General features: G+C 39.3%; 12 non-coding genes across 12 annotated transcripts; all 12 read left to right on the top strand.

Moving 5' to 3' along the window:
- The first annotated feature begins 132 nt into the window (after positions 1 to 132).
- On the top strand, positions 133 to 295 carry LOC134931105 (U1 spliceosomal RNA). The gene has a single exon (XR_010178972.1). It is a non-coding gene; the product is annotated as a U1 spliceosomal RNA (small nuclear RNA).
- A 671-nt stretch (positions 296 to 966) lies between these two features.
- LOC134930819 (U1 spliceosomal RNA) lies at positions 967 to 1,130 on the top strand. The gene has a single exon (XR_010178731.1). It is a non-coding gene; the product is annotated as a U1 spliceosomal RNA (small nuclear RNA).
- A 152-nt stretch (positions 1,131 to 1,282) lies between these two features.
- On the top strand, positions 1,283 to 1,445 carry LOC134930994 (U1 spliceosomal RNA). Its single transcript, XR_010178884.1, has one exon. It is a non-coding gene; the product is annotated as a U1 spliceosomal RNA (small nuclear RNA).
- Positions 1,446 to 2,116: 671 nt separating this feature from the next.
- Positions 2,117 to 2,280, top strand: LOC134930950 (U1 spliceosomal RNA). The gene has a single exon (XR_010178846.1). It is a non-coding gene; the product is annotated as a U1 spliceosomal RNA (small nuclear RNA).
- A 152-nt stretch (positions 2,281 to 2,432) lies between these two features.
- Positions 2,433 to 2,595, top strand: LOC134931104 (U1 spliceosomal RNA). The gene has a single exon (XR_010178971.1). It is a non-coding gene; the product is annotated as a U1 spliceosomal RNA (small nuclear RNA).
- A 671-nt stretch (positions 2,596 to 3,266) lies between these two features.
- Positions 3,267 to 3,430, top strand: LOC134930880 (U1 spliceosomal RNA). Its single transcript, XR_010178783.1, has one exon. It is a non-coding gene; the product is annotated as a U1 spliceosomal RNA (small nuclear RNA).
- Positions 3,431 to 3,582: 152 nt separating this feature from the next.
- On the top strand, positions 3,583 to 3,745 carry LOC134930991 (U1 spliceosomal RNA). The gene has a single exon (XR_010178882.1). It is a non-coding gene; the product is annotated as a U1 spliceosomal RNA (small nuclear RNA).
- A 671-nt stretch (positions 3,746 to 4,416) lies between these two features.
- On the top strand, positions 4,417 to 4,580 carry LOC134930878 (U1 spliceosomal RNA). Its single transcript, XR_010178782.1, has one exon. It is a non-coding gene; the product is annotated as a U1 spliceosomal RNA (small nuclear RNA).
- A 152-nt stretch (positions 4,581 to 4,732) lies between these two features.
- Positions 4,733 to 4,895, top strand: LOC134931002 (U1 spliceosomal RNA). Its single transcript, XR_010178892.1, has one exon. It is a non-coding gene; the product is annotated as a U1 spliceosomal RNA (small nuclear RNA).
- Positions 4,896 to 5,566: 671 nt separating this feature from the next.
- Positions 5,567 to 5,730, top strand: LOC134930818 (U1 spliceosomal RNA). Its single transcript, XR_010178730.1, has one exon. It is a non-coding gene; the product is annotated as a U1 spliceosomal RNA (small nuclear RNA).
- A 151-nt stretch (positions 5,731 to 5,881) lies between these two features.
- Positions 5,882 to 6,044, top strand: LOC134931142 (U1 spliceosomal RNA). The gene has a single exon (XR_010178994.1). It is a non-coding gene; the product is annotated as a U1 spliceosomal RNA (small nuclear RNA).
- A 1,537-nt stretch (positions 6,045 to 7,581) lies between these two features.
- TRNAN-AUU (transfer RNA asparagine (anticodon AUU)) lies at positions 7,582 to 7,655 on the top strand. The gene has a single exon. It is a non-coding gene; the product is annotated as a tRNA-Asn (tRNA).
- Positions 7,656 to 21,396: the final 13,741 nt, after the last annotated feature.

The raw sequence follows: 21,396 nt of genomic DNA, 5'->3' as shown, positions 1-21,396 counted from the left end.
GATTTCTTTGTCTCAGATCTTCCTCTAGCCTTGTTCCTCTTTCGAGAGTTCCCTTGTGCTGCCTTAGTTGGATCTCCTTCACTTGACAGGGGGGTACCCGAGCAGCGACCCTTCGCAGCTCTAGCCCAACTCCTACTTACCTGCCAGGTGAGATACTATGATCATGTAGGTGCTTCTCCCAGGGCAAGGCTCACCCATTGCACTCTGGGTGTGCTGCCCCTGTGATTTCCCCAAATGTGGGAAACTTGACTGCATAATTTGTGTTTCCCCTGGTCGGCTCTCGTATAATTCAGATCTCTTTGTCTCAGGTCTCTCTCCAGCCTAGTTTGCTGTCTGTTTCCACTTCTCTTTTCTTGAGCCGCTCCCTTCTATGCCCTTGCGCACTATCCTGACTTCTCCCGTCTGCTTACTTTGTGCCTTCCAACACACAATGCAAACTACAGGTAGTGCTGCAGGGCCCACACCCTTTTACTTGCCTCACAGAGCAGCTCTGGAGCTGTTACAGTGCCCAGCTGCTGCAAGAAATCAGCTTGAATGCTTCAGGGGCTGGGGCATTGCCAACATGAGCCCCACACCGAAGGAGGGTGGGGGTGTTTAATGCGAACTAAGGGTCACCCAAGCGCCGCAAAAGGCCGCCATGCCCTGCACGCCCCTTTTCTCTTTTCATATGCAGACGAGGGTTGAAGCCAACTTTGACCCACTGCTTGGATGGCATTACCATATGCAAATCAATCTGCTGCAGGCCTTCCCCCAGGAATGCTTGCACTAGTTGTTGCATTTGGTTTGTTGTTTGGGGGTGCTTCAGTATTAGGCAGCCTTCTGCCCTCCCATGTTCATCTGAAAATATGTGTTCTCCCTGCAGTTGTTGTCCCCAGATGAGAGTTCCCTTGTGCTGCCTCAGTTGAATCTCCGTTACTTGACAGAGATGTGCCTGAGCAGCGGCCCTCCCCAGCCCTATCCCAAATCATACTTATTTTGCATAGGAGATACCATGGTCATGAAGATTGTTCTCCCAGGGTGAGGTTCATTCATTGCATTCTGGGTATGCTGACCCCTGTGATTTCCCCAAATGTGGGAAACTCGACTGCATTATTTGTGGTAGTGGGGGACTGTGTTTGTGCTTTCCTCTGCTCAGCTCTGGTAAAAGTCAGATTTCTTTGTCTCAGATCTTCCTCTAGCCTTGTTCTTCTTTCGAGAGTTCCCTTGTGCTGCCTCAGTTGGAACTCCTTCACTTGACAGGGGGGTGCCCGAGCAGCGAACCTCCCCAGCTCTAGCCCAACTCCTACTTACCTGCCAGGTGAGATACTATGATCAGGAAGGTGCTTCTCCCAGGGCAAGGCTCACCCATTGCACTCTGGGTGTGCTGCTCCTGCGATTTCCCCAAATGTGGGAAACTTGACTGCATAATTTGTGTTTCCTCTGGTCGGCTCTCGTATAATTCAGATCTCTTTGTCTCAGGTCTTTCTCCAGCCTAGTTTGCTGTCTGTTTCCACTTCTCTTTTCTTGAGCCGCTCCCTTCTATGCCCTTGCACACTATCCTGACCTCTCCCGTCTGCTTACTTTGTGCCTTCCAACGCACAATGCATACTACAGGTAGTGCTGCAGGGCCCACACCCTTTTACATGCTTTACAGAACAGCTCTGGAGCTGTTACAGTGCCCAGCTGCTGCAAGAAATCATCTTGAATGCTTCAGGGGCTGGGGCATAGCCAACATGAGCCCCATACCGAAGGAGGGTGGAGATGTTTAATGTGAATTAGGGGTCATCCAAGCGCCACAAAAGGACGCCATGCCCTGCATATCCCTTTTTTCTTTCCATATGCAGACGAGGGTTGAAGCCAACTTTGACCCACTGCTTGGATGACATCACCATATGCAAATCCATCTGCTGCAGGCCTTCCCCCAGGAATGCTTGCACTAGTTGTTGCATTTGGTTTGTTGTTTGGGGGTGCTTCAGTATTAGGCAGCCTTCTGCCCTCCCATGTTCATCTGAAAATATGTGTTCTCCCTGCAGTTGTTGTCCCCAGATGAGAGTTCCCTTGTGCTGCCTCAGTTGAATCGCCTTTACTTGACAGAGATGTGCCTGAGCAGCGGCCCTCCCCAGCCCTATCCCAAATCATACTTATTTTGCATAGGAGATACCATGGTCATGAAGATTGTTCTCCCAGGGTGAGGTTCATTCATTGCATTCTGGGTATGATGACCCCTGTGATTTCCCCAAATGTGGGAAACTTGACTGCATTATTTGTGGTAGTGGGGGACTGTGTTTGTGCTTTCCTCTGGTCAGCTCTGGTAAAAGTCAGATTTCTTTGTCTCAGATCTTCCTCTAGCCTTGTTCTTCTTTCGAGAGTTCCCTTGTGCTGCCTCAGTTGGATCTCCTTCACTTGACAGGGGGGTACCCGAGCAGCGACCCTCCCCAGCTCTAGCCCAACTCCTACTTACCTGCCAGGTGAGATACTATGATCATGTAGGTGCTTCTCCCAGGGCAAGGCTCACCCATTGCACTCTGGGTGTGCTGCCCCTGTGATTTCCCCAAATGTGGGAAACTTGACTGCATAATTTGTGTTTCCCCTGGTCGGCTCTCGTATAATTCAGATCTCTTTGTCTCAGGTCTCTCTCCAGCCTAGTTTGCTGTCTGTTTCCACTTCTCTTTTCTTGAGCCGCTCCCTTCTATGCCCTTGCGCACTATCCTGACTTCTCCCGTCTGCTTACTTTGTGCCTTCCAACGCACAATGCGAACTACTGGTAGTGCTGCAGGGCCCACACCCTTTTACTTGCCTTACAGAGCAGCTCTGGAGCTGTTACAGGGCCCAGCTGCTGCAAGAAATCAGCTTGAATGCTTCAGGGGCTGGGGCATAGCCAACATGAGCCCCACACCGAAGGAGGGTGGAGGTGTTTAATGCGAACTAGGGGTCATCCAAGCGCCGCAAAAGGCCGCCATGCCCTGCACGCCCCTTTTCTCTTTTCATATGCAGATGAGGGTTGAAGCCAACTTTGACCCACTGCTTGGATGACATCACCATATGCAAATCCATCTGCTGTAGGCCTTCCCCCAGGAATGCTTGTACTAGTTGTTGCATTTGGTTTGTTGTTTGGGGGTGCTTCAGTATTAGGCAGCCTTCTGCCCTCCCATGTTCATCTGAAAATATGTGTTCTCCCAGCAGTTGTTGTCCCCAGATGAGAGTTCCCTTGTGCTGCCTCAGTTGAATCTCCTTTACTTGACAGAGATGTGCCTGAGCAGCGGCCCTCCCCAGCTCTATCCCAAATCATACTTATTTTGCATAGGAGATACCATGGTCATGAAGATTGTTCTCCCAGGGTGAGGTTCATTCATTGCATTCTGGGTATGCTGACTCCTATGATTTCCCCAAATGTGGGAAACTCGACTGCATTATTTGTGGTAGTGGGGGACTGTGTTTGTGCTTTCCTCTGGTCAGCTCTGGTAAAAGTCAGATTTATTTGTCTCAGATCTTCCTCTAGCCTTGTTCTTCTTTCGAGAGTTCCCTTGTGCTGCCTCAGTTGGATCTCCTTTACTTGACAGGGGGGTGCCCGAGCAGCGACCCTCCCCAGCTCAAGCCCAACTCCTACTTACCTGCCAGGTGAGATACTATGATCATGAAGGTGCTTCTCCCAGGGCAAGGCTCACCCATTGCACTCTGGGTGTGCTGCTCCTGCGATTTCCCCAAATGTGGGAAACTTGACTGCATAATTTGTGTTTCCTCTGGTCGGCTCTCGTATAATTCAGATCTCTTTGTCTCAGGTCTTTCTCCAGCCTAGTTTGCTGTCTGTTTCCACTTCTCTTTTCTTGAGCCGCTCCCTTCTATGCCCTTGCACACTATCCTGACCTCTCCCGTCTGCTTACTTTGTGCCTTCCAACGCACAATGCATACTACAGGTAGTGCTGCAGGGCCCACACCCTTTTACATGCTTTACAGAACAGCTCTGGAGCTGTTACAGGGCCCAGCTGCTGCAAGAAATCAGCTTGAATGCTTCAGGGGCTGGGGCATAGCCAACATGAGCCCCACACCGAAGGAGGGTGGAGGTGTTTAATGCGAACTAGGGGTCATCCAAGCGCCGCAAAAGGCCGCCATGCCCTGCACGCCCCTTTTCTCTTTTCATATGCAGATGAGGGTTGAAGCCAACTTTGACCCACTGCTTGGATGACATCACCATATGCAAATCCATCTGCTGTAGGCCTTCCCCCAGGAATGTATGTACTAGTTGTTGCATTTGGTTTGTTGTTTGGGGGTGCTTCAGTATTAGGCAGCCTTCTGCCCTCCCATGTTCATCAGAAAATATGTGTTCTCCCTGCAGTTGTTGTCCCCAGATGAGAGTTCCCTTGTGCTGCCTCAGTTGAATCTCCTTTACTTGACAGAGATGTGCCTGAGCAGCGGCCCTCCCCAGCTCTATCCCAAATCATACTTATTTTGCATAGGAGATACCATGGTCATGAAGATTGTTCTCCCAGGGTGAGGTTCATTCATTGCATTCTGGGTATGCTGACTCCTATGATTTCCCCAAATGTGGGAAACTCGACTGCATTATTTGTGGTAGTGGGGGACTGTGTTTGTGCTTTCCTCTGGTCAGCTCTGGTAAAAGTCAGATTTATTTGTCTCAGATCTTCCTCTAGCCTTGTTCTTCTTTCGAGAGTTCCCTTGTGCTGCCTCAGTTGGATCTCCTTTACTTGACAGGGGGGTGCCCGAGCAGCGACCCTCCCCAGCTCAAGCCCAACTCCTACTTACCTGCCAGGTGAGATACTATGATCATGAAGGTGCTTCTCCCAGGGCAAGGCTCACCCATTGCACTCTGGGTGTGCTGCTCCTGCGATTTCCCCAAATGTGGGAAACTTGACTGCATAATTTGTGTTTCCCCTGGTCAGCTCTCGTATAATTCAGATCTCTTTGTCTCAGGTCTCTCTCCAGACTAGTTTGCTGTCTGTTTCAACTTCTCTTTTCTTGAGCCGCTCCCTTCTATGCCCTTGCGCACTATCTTGACTTCTCCCATCTGCTTACTTTGTGCCTTCCAACGCACAATGCGAACTACAGGTAGTGCTGCAGGGCCCACACCCTTTTACTTGCCTTACAGAGCAGCTCTGGAGCTATTACAGTGCCCAGCTGCTGCAAGTAATCAGCTTGAATGCTTCAGGGGCTGGGACATAGCCAACATGAGCCCCACACCGAAGTAGGGTGGAGGTGTTTAATGCGAACAAGGGGTCATCCAAGCGCCGCAAAAGGCCGCCATGCCCTGCACGCCCCTTTTCTCTTTTCATATGCAGACGAGGGTTGAAGCCAACTTTGACCCACTGCTTGGATGACATCACCACATGCAAATCCATCTGCTGCAGGCCTTCCCCCAGGAATGCTTGTACTAGTTGTTGCATTTGGTTTGTTGTTTGGGGGTGCTTCAGTATTAGGCAGCCTTCTGCCCTCCCATGTTCATCTGAAAATATGTGTTCTCCCTGCAGTTGTTGTCCCCAGATGAGAGTTCCCTTGTGCTGCCTCAGTTGAATCTCCTTTACTTGACAGAGATGTGCCTGAGCAGCGGCCCTCCCCAGCCCTATCCCAAATCATACTTATTTTGCATAGGAGATACCATGGTCATGAAGATTGTTCTCCCAGGGTGAGGTTCATTCATTGCATTCTGGGTATGCTGACCCCTGTGATTTCCCCAAATGTGGGAAACTCGACTGCATTATTTGTGGTAGTGGGGGACTGTGTTTGTGCTTTCCTCTGGTCAGCTCTGGTAAAAGCCAGATTTCTGTGTCTCAGATCTTCCTCTAGCCTTGTTCTTCTTTCGAGAGTTCTCTTGTGCTGCCTCAGTTGGATCTCCTTCACTTGACAGGGGGTGCCCGAGCAGCGACCCTCCTCAGCTCTTGCCCAACTCCTACTTACCTGCCAGGTGAGATACTATGATCATGAAGGTGCTTCTCCCAGGGCAATGCTCACCCATTGCACTCTGTGTGTGCTGCTCCAGCGATTTCCCCAAATGTGGGAAACTCGACTGCATAATTTGTGTTTCCCCTGGTCGGCTCTCGTATAATTCAGATCTCTTTGTCTCAGGTCTCTCTCCAGCCTAGTTTGCTGTCTGTTTCCACTTCTCTTTTCTTGAGCCGCTCCCTTCTATGCCCTTGCGCACTATCCTGACTTCTCCCGTCTGCTTACTTTGTGCCTTCCAACGCACAATGCGAACTACAGGTAGTGCTGCAGGGCCCACACCCTTTTAGTTGCCTTACAGAGCAGCTCTGGAGCTGTTACAGTGCCCAGCTGCTGCAAGAAATCAGCTTGAATGTTCTTCGTTGATTGATGGAAGAAACATCTTACAAAAACTCTCCAGATTATTGACTTTTTAAAGTTTTTCTAGGAAACGTTCTAGATGAATGCTTATTAGCGTTTGTCAGAATGTACGTTTGCAAAGTGTCTCTGTGGCGCAATCAGTTAGCGTGTTCGGTTATTATCCAAAAGGTTGGTGGTTCAATCCCACCCCGGGACGTAATTTACCTTGTTATCAGATTTTGGTGATCTTTCAGTAGACAAGTCAAAATTTCAAACCCCCTCTTGTGGTGTAGGGTACCTGGCCTTCTCTGATGTAATCAGAGTTAGATTTGATTAAGTGATTTTATAAAAAAAACAGCTAGGAAGCACAATTTAGCAGTGGGTTGCAGAGAAAAAGAAATATGCTGGCAAAAAAATCCAATTGAGTGATTAAACAGCTCTTCATTTTCTGGCTTTATTTTTATGCTAACAAATTTGTTCTCTGAAAAGTGTCCACAAAGCCAAGTATCTGATTAACACCTTTGTAGGGATGGTTTTTCACCTATTACTAAATTAAACTTGCTTCATTGGAAAGGCAGCAAGATGCATCGTCATTTCAATATCTACTGAAATAATACAGGTTGACACCTGGAAACATTAACGCCACTGCATCCTTGCTGCTTTCTCATGTGGAAGTCTGTTTAATGTGAAAACAAGGTGATATCTAATTAGCACACAGGTAAGGAATTAAGAAAATCTTTATTTAAGGGTGAAGATGTTTCTCACAAAATCGTTGCCCCAATGCATCATTGAAATTCAAGATGGAAAGATGATTTTAATATATCACTTGTACATTTTGTATTGCTCTTCTGGTGACAATGTAGTTTGTTTTTGTCAATTACCATTTTAATAATAGGGTAAAGAAAATGAAGTGGATTTTTGAAAGAAAACAATACTGTCAATATACTATTAAACAAATTAAAATGGTAAAAGTTATTGTACTTTAAGTAAAAATAAAAGAGCTAAAATATCAATCCCAATTTTGGATTACTTTAATTAAAAAAAATGCATATAGCAGAGGATAGTTTCAATCTGCCTACCTCTGGGTTATCGGCCCAGCATGCTTCCATTGCAGTACTCTGCTGCACATGTAAGTGCAAGAGATCCTGAAGCACTCACTCATCATGGGAAAGTACCAATGTGTTTCTTCGTTGGTTGATGGAAGAAACATCTTACAAAAACTCTCCAGATTATTGACTTTTTAAAGTTTTTCTAGGAAACGTTCTAGATGAATGCTTATTAGCCTTTGTCAGTATGTACTTTTTGCAAAGTGTCTCTGTGGCGCAATCGGTTAGTGTGTTTGGCTATTAACCAAAAGGTTGGTGGTTCAATCCCACCCAGGGATGTAATTGACCTTGTGATCAGATTTTGGTGATCTTTAAGTAGACAAGTCAAAATTTCAAACCCCCTGTTATGGTGTAGGTACCTGGCCTTCCTTGATGTAATCAGAGTTAGATTTGATTCAGTGATTTTATAAAAACAGCTAGGAAGCACAATTTAGCAGTAGGTTGCAGAGAAAAAAAATATGCTGGCAGAAAAATCCAATTGAGTGATTAAACAGCTCTTCATTTTCTGGCTTTATTTTTATGCTAACAAATTTGTTCTCTGAAAAGTGTCCACAAAGCCAAGTCTCTGATTAACACCTTTGTAGGGATGGTTTTTCACCTATTACTAAATTAAACTTGCTTCATTGGAAAGGCAGCAAGATGCATCCTCATTTCAATGTCTACTGAAATAATACAGGTTGACACCAGGAAACATTAACGCCACTGCATCCTTGCTGCTTTCTCATGTGGAAGTCTGTTTAATTGTGAAAACAAGGTGATATCTAATTAGCACACAGGTAAGGAATTAAGAAAATCTTTATTTAAGGGTGAAGATGTTTCTCACAAAATTGTTGACCCAATGCATCATTGAAATTCAAGCTGGAAAGATGATTTTAATATATCACTTGTACATTTTGTATTGCTCTTCTGGTGACAATGTAGTTTGTTTTTGTCAATTACCATTTTAATAATAGGGTAAAGAAAATTAAGTGGATTTTTGAAAGAAAACAATACTGTCAATATACTATTAAAACAAATTAAAATGGTAAAAGTTATTGTACTTTAAGTAAAAATAAAAGAGCAAAAATATCAATCCCAGTTTTGGATTACTTTAATTAACAAAAAAAATGCATATAGCAAAGGATAGTTTCAATCTGCCTACCTCTGGGTTATGGGCCCAGCATGCTTCCATTGCAGTACTCTGCTGCACATGTAAGTGCAAGAGATCCTGAAGCACTCACTCATCATGGGAAAGTACCAATGTGTTTCTTCGTTGGTTGATGGAAGAAACATCTTACAAAAACTCTCCAGATTATTGACTTTTTAAAGTTTTTCTAGGAAACGTTCTAGATGAATGCTTATTAGCCTTTGTCAGTATGTACTTTTGCAAAGTGTCTCTGTGGCGCAATTGGTTAGTGTGTAAGGCTATTAACCAAAAGGTTGGTGGTTCAATCCCATCCAGGAATGTAATTGACCTTGTGATCAGATTTTGGTGATATTTAAGTAGACAAGTCAAAATTTCAAACCCCCTCTTATTGTGTAGGGTACCTGGCCTTCTCTGATGTAATCAGAGTTAGATTTGATTCATTGATTTTATAAAAACATCTAGGAAGCACAATTTAGCAGTGGGTTGCAGAGAAAAAGAAATATGCTGGCAAAAAAATCAAATTGCGTGATTAAACAGCTCTTCATTTTCTGGCTTTATTTTTATGCTAACAAATTTGTTCTCTGAAAAGTGTCCACAAAGCCAAGTCTCTGATTAACACCTTTGTAAGGATGGTTTTTCACCTATTACTAAATTAAACTTGCTTCATTGGAAAGGCAGCAAGATGCATCCTCATTTCAATGTCTACTGAAATAATACAGGTTGACACCAGGAAACATTAACGCCACTGCATCCTTGCTGCTTTCTCATGTGGAAGTCTGTTTAATGTGAAAACAAGGTGATATCTAATTAGCACACAGGTAAGGAATTAAGAAAATCTTTATTTAAGGGTGAAGATGTTTCTCACAAAATCGTTGCCCCAATGCATCATTGAAATTCAAGCTGGAAAGATGATTTTAATATATCACTTGTACATTTTGTATTGCTCTTCTGGTGACAATGTAGTTTGTTTTTGTCAATTACCATTTTAATAATAGGGTAAAGAAAATGAAGTGGATTTTTGAAAGAAAACAATACTGTCAATATACTATTAAAACAAATTAAAATGGTAAAAGTTATTGTACTTTAAGTAAAAATAAAAGCCAAAATATCAATCCCAGTTTTGAATTACTTTAATTAACAAACAAAAAAATGCATATAGCAGAGGATAGTTTCAATCTGCCTACCTCTGGGTTATGGGCCCAGCATGCTTCCATTGCTGTACTCTGCTGCACATGTAAGTGCAAGAGATCCTGAAGCACTCACTCATCATGGGAAAGTACCAATGTGTTTCTTCGTTGGTTGATGGAAGAAACATCTTACAAAAACTCTCCAGATTATTGACTTTTTAAAGTTTTTCTAGGAAACGTTCTAGATGAATGCTTATTAGCATTTGTCAGTATGTACTTTTGCAAAGTGTCTCTGTGGCGCAATCAGTTAGTGTGTACGGCTATTAACCAAAAGGTTGGTGGTTCAATCCCACCTAGGGACGTAATTGACCTTGTTATCAGATTTTGGTGATCTTTAAGTAGACAAGTCAAATTTCATACCCCTGTTATGGTGTAGGGTACCTGGCCTTCTCTGATGTAATCAGAGTTAGATTTGATTCAGTGATTTTATAAAAACATCTAGGAAGCACAATTTAGCAGTGGGTTGCAGAGAAAAAAAATATGCTGGCAGAAAAATCCAATTGAGTGATTAAACAGCTCTTTATTTTCTGGCTTTATTTTTATGCTAACAAATTTGTTCTCTGAAAAGTGTCCACAAAGCCAAGTCTCTGATTAACACCTTTGTAAGGATGGTTTTTCACCTATTACTAAATTAAACTTGCTTCATTGGAAAGGCAGCAAGATGCATCCTCATTTCAATGTCTACTGAAATAATACAGGTTGACACCAGGAAACATTAACGCCACTGCATCCTTGCTGCTTTCTCATGTGGAAGTCTGTTTAATTGTGAAAACAAGGTGATATCTAATTAGCACACAGGTAAGGAATTAAGAAAATCTTTATTTAAGGGTGAAGATGTTTCTCACAAAATTGTTGACCCAATGCATCATTGAAATTCAAGCTGGAAAGATGATTTTAATATATCACTTGTACATTTTGTATTGCTCTTCTGGTGACAATGTAGTTTGTTTTTGTCAATTACCATTTTAATAATAGGGTAAAGAAAATTAAGTGGATTTTTGAAAGAAAACAATACTGTCAATATACTATTAAAACAAATTAAAATGGTAAAAGTTATTGTACTTTAAGTAAAAATAAAAGAGCAAAAATATCAATCCCAGTTTTGGATTACTTTAATTAACAAAAAAAATGCATATAGCAAAGGATAGTTTCAATCTGCCTACCTCTGGGTTATGGGCCCAGCATGCTTCCATTGCAGTACTCTGCTGCACATGTAAGTGCAAGAGATCCTGAAGCACTCACTCATCATGGGAAAGTACCAATGTGTTTCTTCGTTGGTTGATGGAAGAAACATCTTACAAAAACTCTCCAGATTATTGACTTTTTAAAGTTTTTCTAGGAAACGTTCTAGATGAATGCTTATTAGCCTTTGTCAGTATGTACTTTTGCAAAGTGTCTCTGTGGCGCAATTGGTTAGTGTGTAAGGCTATTAACCAAAAGGTTGGTGGTTCAATCCCATCCAGGAATGTAATTGACCTTGTGATCAGATTTTGGTGATATTTAAGTAGACAAGTCAAAATTTCAAACCCCCTCTTATTGTGTAGGGTACCTGGCCTTCTCTGATGTAATCAGAGTTAGATTTGATTCATTGATTTTATAAAAACATCTAGGAAGCACAATTTAGCAGTGGGTTGCAGAGAAAAAGAAATATGCTGGCAAAAAAATCAAATTGCGTGATTAAACAGCTCTTCATTTTCTGGCTTTATTTTTATGCTAACAAATTTGTTCTCTGAAAAGTGTCCACAAAGCCAAGTCTCTGATTAACACCTTTGTAAGGATGGTTTTTCACCTATTACTAAATTAAACTTGCTTCATTGGAAAGGCAGCAAGATGCATCCTCATTTCAATGTCTACTGAAATAATACAGGTTGACACCAGGAAACATTAACGCCACTGCATCCTTGCTGCTTTCTCATGTGGAAGTCTGTTTAATGTGAAAACAAGGTGATATCTAATTAGCACACAGGTAAGGAATTAAGAAAATCTTTATTTAAGGGTGAAGATGTTTCTCACAAAATCGTTGCCCCAATGCATCATTGAAATTCAAGCTGGAAAGATGATTTTAATATATCACTTGTACATTTTGTATTGCTCTTCTGGTGACAATGTAGTTTGTTTTTGTCAATTACCATTTTAATAATAGGGTAAAGAAAATGAAGTGGATTTTTGAAAGAAAACAATACTGTCAATATACTATTAAAACAAATTAAAATGGTAAAAGTTATTGTACTTTAAGTAAAAATAAAAGCCAAAATATCAATCCCAGTTTTGAATTACTTTAATTAACAAACAAAAAAATGCATATAGCAGAGGATAGTTTCAATCTGCCTACCTCTGGGTTATGGGCCCAGCATGCTTCCATTGCAGTACTCTGCTGCACATGTAAGTGCAAGAGATCCTGAAGCACTCACTCATCATGGGAAAGTACCAATGTGTTTCTTAGTTGGTTGATAGAAGAAACATCTTACAAAAACTCTCCAGATTATTGACTTTTTAAAGTTTTTCTAGGAAACGTTTTAGATGAATGCTTATTAGCATTTGTCAGTACGTAATTTTGCAAAGTGTCTCTGTGGCGCAATCAGTTAGTGTGTACGGCTATTAACCAAAAGGTTGGTGGTTCAATCCCACCCAGGGACGTAATTGACCTTGTTATCAGATTTTGGTGATCTTTAAGTAGACAAGTCAAATTTCATACCCCCTGTTATGGTGTAGGGTACCTGGCCTTCTCTGATGTAATCAGAGTTAGATTTGATTCATTGATTTTATAAAAACATCTAGGAAGCACAATTTAGCAGTGGGTTGCAGAGAAAAAGAAATATGCTGGCAAAAAAATCAAATTGCGTGATTAAACAGCTCTTCATTTTCTGGCTTTATTTTTATGCTAACAAATGTGTTCTCTGAAAAGTGTCCACAAAGCCAAGTCTCTGATTAACACCTTTGTAAGGATGGTTTTTCACCTATTACTAAATTAAACTTGCTTCATTGGAAAGGCAGCAAGATGCATCCTCATTTCAATGTCTACTGAAATAATACAGGTTGACACCAGGAAACATTAACGCCACTGCATCCTTGCTGCTTTCTCATGTGGAAGTCTGTTTAATGTGAAAACAAGGTGATATCTAATTAGCACACAGGTAAGGAATTAAGAAAATCTTTATTTAAGGGTGAAGATGTTTCTCACAAAATCGTTGCCCCAATGCATCATTGAAATTCAAGCTGGAAAGATGATTTTAATATATCACTTGTACATTTTGTATTGCTCTTCTGGTGACAATGTAGTTTGTTTTTGTCAATTACCATTTTAATAATAGGGTAAAGAAAATGAAGTGGATTTTTGAAAGAAAACAATACTGTCAATATACTATTAAAACAAATTAAAATGGTAAAAGTTATTGTACTTTAAGTAAAAATAAAAGAGCCAAAATATCAATCCCAGTTTTGGATTACTTTAATTAACAAACAAAAAAATGCATATAGCAGAGGATAGTTTCAATCTGCCTACCTCTGGGTTATGGGCCCAGCATGCTTCCATTGCTGTACTCTGCTGCACATGTAAGTGCAAGAGATCCTGAAGCACTCACTCATCATGGGAAAGTACCAATGTGTTTCTTCGTTGGTTGATAGAAGAAACATCTTACAAAAACTCTCCAGATTATTGACTTTTTAAAGTTTTTCTAGGAAACGTTTTAGATGAATGCTTATTAGCATTTGTCAGTATGTACTTTTGCAAAGTGTCTCTGTGGCGCAATCAGTTAGTGTGTTCGGCTATTAACCAAAAGGTTGGTGGTTCAATCCCACCTAGGGACGTAATTGACCTTGTTATCAGATTTTGGTGATCTTTAAGTAGACAAGTCAAATTTCATACCCCCTGTTATGGTGTAGGGTACCTGGCCTTCTCTGATGTAATCAGAGTTAGATTTGATTCAGTGATTTTATAAAAACATCTAGGAAGCACAATTTAGCAGTGGGTTGCAGAGAAAAAAAATATGCTGGCAGAAAAATCCAATTGAGTGATTAAACAGCTCTTTATTTTCTGGCTTTATTTTTATGCTAACAAATTTGTTCTCTGAAAAGTGTCCACAAAGCCAAGTCTCTGATTAACACCTTTGTAAGGATGGTTTTTCACCTATTACTAAATTAAACTTGCTTCATTGGAAAGGCAGCAAGATGCATCCTCATTTCAATGTCTCCTGAAATAATACAGGTTGACACCAGGAAACATTAACGCCACTGCATCCTTGCTGCTTTCTCATGTGGAAGTCTGTTTAATGTGAAAACAAGGTGATATCTAATTAGCACACAGGTAAGGAATTAAGAAAATCTTTATTTAAGGGTGAAGATGTTTCTCACAAAATCGTTGCCCCAATGCATCATTGAAATTCAAGCTGGAAAGATGATTTTAATATATCACTTGTACATTTTGTATTGCTCTTCTGGTGACAATGTAGTTTGTTTTTGTCAATTACCATTTTAATAATAGGGTAAAGAAAATGAAGTGGATTTTTGAAAGAAAACAATACTGTCAATATACTATTAAAACAAATTAAAATGGTAAAAGTTATTGTACTTTAAGTAAAAATAAAAGAGCCAAAATATCAATCCCAGTTTTGGATTACTTTAATTAACAAACAAAAAAATGCATATAGCAGAGGATAGTTTCAATCTGCCTACCTCTGGGTTATGGGCCCAGCATGCTTCCATTGCTGTACTCTGCTGCACATGTAAGTGCAAGAGATCCTGAAGCACTCACTCATCATGGGAAAGTACCAATGTGTTTCTTCGTTGGTTGATAGAAGAAACATCTTACAAAAACTCTCCAGATTATTGACTTTTTAAAGTTTTTCTAGGAAACGTTTTAGATGAATGCTTATTAGCATTTGTCAGTATGTACTTTTGCAAAGTGTCTCTGTGGCGCAATCAGTTAGTGTGTACGGCTATTAACCAAAAGGTTGGTGGTTCAATCCCACCTAGGGACGTAATTGACCTTGTTATCAGATTTTGGTGATCTTTAAGTAGACAAGTCAAATTTCATACCCCCTGTTATGGTGTAGGGTACCTGGCCTTCTCTGATGTAATCAGAGTTAGATTTGATTCAGTGATTTTATAAAAACATCTAGGAAGCACAATTTAGCAGTGGGTTGCAGAGAAAAAGAAATATGCTGGCAAAAAATCAAATTGCGTGATTAAACAGCTCTTCATTTTCTGGCTTTATTTTTATGCTAACAAATTTGTTCTCTGAAAAGTGTCCACAAAGCCAAGTCTCTGATTAACACCTTTGTAGGGATGGTTTTTCACCTATTACTAAATTAAACTTGCTTCATTGGAAAGGCAGCAAGATGTATCCTCATTTCAATGTCTACTGAAATAATACAGGTTGACACCAGGAAACATTAATGCCACTGCATCCTTGCTGCTTTCTCATGTGGAAGTCTGTTTAATGTGAAAACAAGGTGATATCTAATTAGCACACAGGTAAGGAATTAAGAAAATCTTTATTTAAGGGTGAAGATGTTTCTCACAAAATTGTTGACCCAATGCATCATTGAAATTCAAGCTGGAAAGATGATTTTAATATATCACTTGTACATTTTGTATTGCTCTTCTGGTGACAATGTAGTTTGTTTTTGTCAATTACCATTTTAATAATAGGGTAAAGAAAATGAAGTGGATTTTTGAAAGAAAACAATACTGTCAAAATACTATTAAAACAAATTAAAATGGTAAAAGTTATTGTACTTTAAGTAAAAATAAAAGAGACAAAATATCAATCCCAGTTTTGGATTACTTTAATTAACAAAAAAAATGCATATAGCAGAGGATAGTTTCAATCTGCCTACCTCTGGGTTATGGGCCCAGCATGCTTCCATTGCAGTACTCTGCTGCACATGTAAGTGCAAGAGATCCTGAAGCACCCACTCATCATGGGAAAGTACCAATGTGTTTCTTCGTTGGTTGATGGAAGAAACATCTTACAAAAACTCTCCAGATTATTGACTTTTTAAAGTTTTTCTAGGAAACGTTTTAGATGAATGCTTATTAGCCTTTGTCAGTATGGACTTTTGCAAAGTGTCTCTGTGGCGCAATCAGTTAGTATGTACGGCTATTAACCATAAGGTTGGTGGTTCAATCCCACCCAGGGACCTAATTGACCTTGTTATCAGATTTTGGTGATCTTTAAGTAGACAAGTCAAAATTTCAAACCCCCTGTTATGGTGTAGGGTACCTGGCCTTCTCTGATGTAATCAGAGTTAGATTTGATTCAGTGATTTTATAAAAACAGCTAGGAAGCACAATTTAGCAGTGGGTTGCAGAGAAAAAAAATATGCTGGCAGAAAAATCCAATTGAGTGATTAAACAGCTCTTCATTTTCTGGCTTTATTTTTATGCTAACAAATTTGTTCTCTGAAAAGTGTCCACAAAGCCAAGTCTCTGATTAACACCTTTGTAAGGATGGTTTTTCACCTATTACTAAATTAAACTTGCTTCATTGGAAAGGCAGCAAGATGCATCCTCATTTCAATGTCTACTGAAATAATACAAGTTGACACCAGGAAACATTAACGCCACTGCATCCTTGCTGCTTTCTCATGTGGAAGTCTGTTTAATATGAAAACAAGGTGATATCTAATTAGCACACAGGTAAGGAATTAAGAAAATCTTTATTTAAGGGTGAAGATGTTTCTCACAAAATCGTTGCCCCAATGCATCATTGAAATTCATGCTGGAAATATGATTTTAATATATCACTTGTACATTTTGTATTGCTCTTCTGGTGACAATGTAGTTTGTTTTTGTCAATTACCATTTTAATAATAGGGTAAAGAAAATGAAGTGGATTTTTGAAAGAAAACAATACTGTCAATATACTATTAAAACAAATTAAAATGGTAAAAGTTATTGTACTTTAAGTAAAAATAAAAGAGACAAAATATCAATCCCAGTTTTGGATTACTTTAATTAACAAAAAAAAACGCATATAACAGAGGATAGTTTCAATCTGCCTTCCTCTGGGTTATGGGCCCAGCATGCTTCCATTGCAGTATTCTGCTGCACATGTAAGTGCAAGAGATCCTGAAGCACTCACTCATCATGGGAAAGTACCAATGTGTTTCTTCGTTGGTTGATGGAAGAAACATCTTACAAAAACTCTCCAGATTATTGACTTTTTAAAGTTTTTCTAGGAAACGTTTTAGATGAATTCTTATTAGCCTTTGTCAGTAGGGACTTTTGCAAAGTGTCTCTGTGGCGCAATCAGTTAGTGTGTACGGCTATTAACCAAAAGGTTGGTGGTTCAATCCCACCTAGGGACGTAATTGACCTTGTTATCAGATTTTGGTGATCTTTAAGTAGACAAGTCAAATTTCATACCCCCTGTTATGGTGTAGGGTACCTGGCCTTCTCTGATGTAATCAGAGTTAGATTTGATTCAGTGATTTTATAAAAACATCTAGGAAGCACAATTTAGCAGTGGGTTGCAGAGAAAAAAAATATGCTGGCAGAAAAATCCAATTGAGTGATTAAACAGCTCTTTATTTTCTGGCTTTATTTTTATGCTAACAAATTTGTTCTCTGAAAAGTGTCCACAAAGCCAAGTCTCTGATTAACACCTTTGTAAGGATGGTTTTTCACCTATTACTAAATTAAACTTGCTTCATTGGAAAGGCAGCAAGATGCATCCTCATTTCAATGTCTACTGAAATAATACAGGTTGACACCAGGAAACATTAACGCCACTGCATCCTTGCTGCTTTCTCATGTGGAAGTCTGTTTAATGTGAAAACAAGGTGATATCTAATTAGCACACAGGTAAGGAATTAAGAAAATCTTTATTTAAGGGTGAAGATGTTTCTCACAAAATCGTTGCCCCAATGCATCATTGAAATTCAAGCTGGAAAGATGATTTTAATATATCACTTGTACATTTTGTATTGCTCTTCTGGTGACAATGTAGTTTGTTTTTGTCAATTACCATTTTAATAATAGGGTAAAGAAAATGAAGTGGATTTTTGAAAGAAAACAATACTGTCAATATACTATTAAAACAAATTAAAATGGTAAAAGTTATTGTACTTTAAGTAAAAATAAAAGAGCCAAAATATCAATCCCAGTTTTGGATTACTTTAATTAACAAACAAAAAAATGCATATAGCAGAGGATAGTTTCAATCTGCCTACCTCTGGGTTATGGGCCCAGCATGCTTCCATTGCTGTACTCTGCTGCACATGTAAGTGCAAGAGATCCTGAAGCACTCACTCATCATGGGAAAGTACCAATGTGTTTCTTCGTTGGTTGATAGAAGAAACATCTTACAAAAACTCTCCAGATTATTGACTTTTTAAAGTTTTTCTAGGAAACGTTTTAGATGAATGCTTATTAGCATTTGTCAGTATGTACTTTTGCAAAGTGTCTCTGTGGCGCAATCAGTTAGTGTGTTCGGCTATTAACCAAAAGGTTGGTGGTTCAATCCCACCTAGGGACGTAATTGACCTTGTTATCAGATTTTGGTGATCTTTAAGTAGACAAGTCAAATTTCATACCCCCTGTTATGGTGTAGGGTACCTGGCCTTCTCTGATGTAATCAGAGTTAGATTTGATTCAGTGATTTTATAAAAACATCTAGGAAGCACAATTTAGCAGTGGGTTGCAGAGAAAAAAAATATGCTGGCAGAAAAATCCAATTGAGTGATTAAACAGCTCTTTATTTTCTGGCTTTATTTTTATGCTAACAAATTTGTTCTCTGAAAAGTGTCCACAAAGCCAAGTCTCTGATTAACACCTTTGTAAGGATGGTTTTTCACCTATTACTAAATTAAACTTGCTTCATTGGAAAGGCAGCAAGATGCATCCTCATTTCAATGTCTCCTGAAATAATACAGGTTGACACCAGGAAACATTAACGCCACTGCATCCTTGCTGCTTTCTCATGTGGAAGTCTGTTTAATGTGAAAACAAGGTGATATCTAATTAGCACACAGGTAAGGAATTAAGAAAATCTTTATTTAAGGGTGAAGATGTTTCTCACAAAATCGTTGCCCCAATGCATCATTGAAATTCAAGCTGGAAAGATGATTTTAATATATCACTTGTACATTTTGTATTGCTCTTCTGGTGACAATGTAGTTTGTTTTTGTCAATTACCATTTTAATAATAGGGTAAAGAAAATGAAGTGGATTTTTGAAAGAAAACAATACTGTCAATATACTATTAAAACAAATTAAAATGGTAAAAGTTATTGTACTTTAAGTAAAAATAAAAGAGCCAAAATATCAATCCCAGTTTTGGATTACTTTAATTAACAAACAAAAAAATGCATATAGCAGAGGATAGTTTCAATCTGCCTACCTCTGGGTTATGGGCCCAGCATGCTTCCATTGCTGTACTCTGCTGCACATGTAAGTGCAAGAGATCCTGAAGCACTCACTCATCATGGGAAAGTACCAATGTGTTTCTTCGTTGGTTGATAGAAGAAACATCTTACAAAAACTCTCCAGATTATTGACTTTTTAAAGTTTTTCTAGGAAACGTTTTAGATGAATGCTTATTAGCATTTGTCAGTATGTACTTTTGCAAAGTGTCTCTGTGGCGCAATCAGTTAGTGTGTACGGCTATTAACCAAAAGGTTGGTGGTTCAATCCCACCTAGGGACGTAATTGACCTTGTTATCAGATTTTGGTGATCTTTAAGTAGACAAGTCAAATTTCATACCCCCTGTTATGGTGTAGGGTACCTGGCCTTCTCTGATGTAATCAGAGTTAGATTTGATTCAGTGATTTTATAAAAACATCTAGGAAGCACAATTTAGCAGTGGGTTGCAGAGAAAAAAAATATGCTGGCAGAAAAATCCAATTGAGTGATTAAACAGCTCTTTATTTTCTGGCTTTATTTTTATGCTAACAAATTTGTTCTCTGAAAAGTGTCCACAAAGCCAAGTCTCTGATTAACACCTTTGTAAGGATGGTTTTTCACCTATTACTAAATTAAACTTGCTTCATTGGAAAGGCAGCAAGATGCATCCTCATTTCAATGTCTCCTGAAATAATACAGGTTGACACCAGGAAACATTAACGCCACTGCATCCTTGCTGCTTTCTCATGTGGAAGTCTGTTTAATGTGAAAACAAGGTGATATCTAATTAGCACACAGGTAAGGAATTAAGAAAATCTTTATTTAAGGGTGAAGATGTTTCTCACAAAATCGTTGCCCCAATGCATCATTGAAATTCAAGCTGGAAAGATGATTTTAATATATCACTTGTACATTTTGTATTGCTCTTCTGGTGACAATGTAGTTTGTTTTTGTCAATTACCATTTTAATAATAGGGTAAAGAAAATGAAGTGGATTTTTGAAAGAAAACAATACTGTCAATATACTATTAAAACAAATTAAAATGGTAAAAGTTATTGTACTTTAAGTAAAAATAAAAGAGCCAAAATATCAATCCCAGTTTTGGATTACTTTAATTAACAAACAAAAAAATGCATATAGCAGAGGATAGTTTCAATCTGCCTACCTCTGGGTTATGGGCCCAGCATGCTTCCATTGCTGTACTCTGCTGCACATGTAAGTGCAAGAGATCCTGAAGCACTCACTCATCATGGGAAAGTACCAATGTGTTTCTTCGTTGGTTGATAGAAGAAACATCTTACAAAAACTCTCCAGATTATTGACTTTTTAAAGTTTTTCTAGGAAACGTTTTAGATGAATGCTTATTAGCATTTGTCAGTATGTACTTTTGCAAAGTGTCTCTGTGGCGCAATCAGTTAGTGTGTACGGCTATTAACCAAAAGGTTGGTGGTTCAATCCCACCTAGGGACGTAATTGACCTTGTTATCAGATTTTGGTGATCTTTAAGTAGACAAGTCAAATTTCATACCCCCTGTTATGGTGTAGGGTACCTGGCCTTCTCTGATGTAATCAGAGTTAGATTTGATTCAGTGATTTTATAAAAACATCTAGGAAGCACAATTTAGCAGTGGGTTGCAGAGAAAAAGAAATATGCTGGCAAAAAATCAAATTGCGTGATTAAACAGCTCTTCATTTTCTGGCTTTATTTTTATGCTAACAAATTTGTTCTCTGAAAAGTGTCCACAAAGCCAAGTCTCTGATTAACACCTTTGTAGGGATGGTTTTTCACCTATTACTAAATTAAACTTGCTTCATTGGAAAGGCAGCAAGATGTATCCTCATTTCAATGTCTACTGAAATAATACAGGTTGACACCAGGAAACATTAATGCCACTGCATCCTTGCTGCTTTCTCATGTGGAAGTCTGTTTAATGTGAAAACAAGGTGATATCTAATTAGCACACAGGTAAGGAATTAAGAAAATCTTTATTTAAGGGTGAAGATGTTTCTCACAAAATTGTTGACCCAATGCATCATTGAAATTCAAGCTGGAAAGATGATTTTAATATATCACTTGTACATTTTGTATTGCTCTTCTGGTGACAATGTAGTTTGTTTTTGTCAATTACCATTTTAATAATAGGGTAAAGAAAATGAAGTGGATTTTTGAAAGAAAACAATACTGTCAAAATACTATTAAAACAAATTAAAATGGTAAAAGTTATTGTACTTTAAGTAAAAATAAAAGAGACAAAATATCAATCCCAGTTTTGGATTACTTTAATTAACAAAAAAAATGCATATAGCAGAGGATAGTTTCAATCTGCCTACCTCTGGGTTATGGGCCCAGCATGCTTCCA

Source organism: Pseudophryne corroboree, chromosome 5 (assembly GCF_028390025.1).
Source record: "Pseudophryne corroboree isolate aPseCor3 chromosome 5, aPseCor3.hap2, whole genome shotgun sequence".
Classification (NCBI taxonomy): domain Eukaryota; kingdom Metazoa; phylum Chordata; class Amphibia; order Anura; family Myobatrachidae; genus Pseudophryne; species Pseudophryne corroboree.
This window is presented reverse-complemented; position numbering and strand designations above follow the sequence as displayed.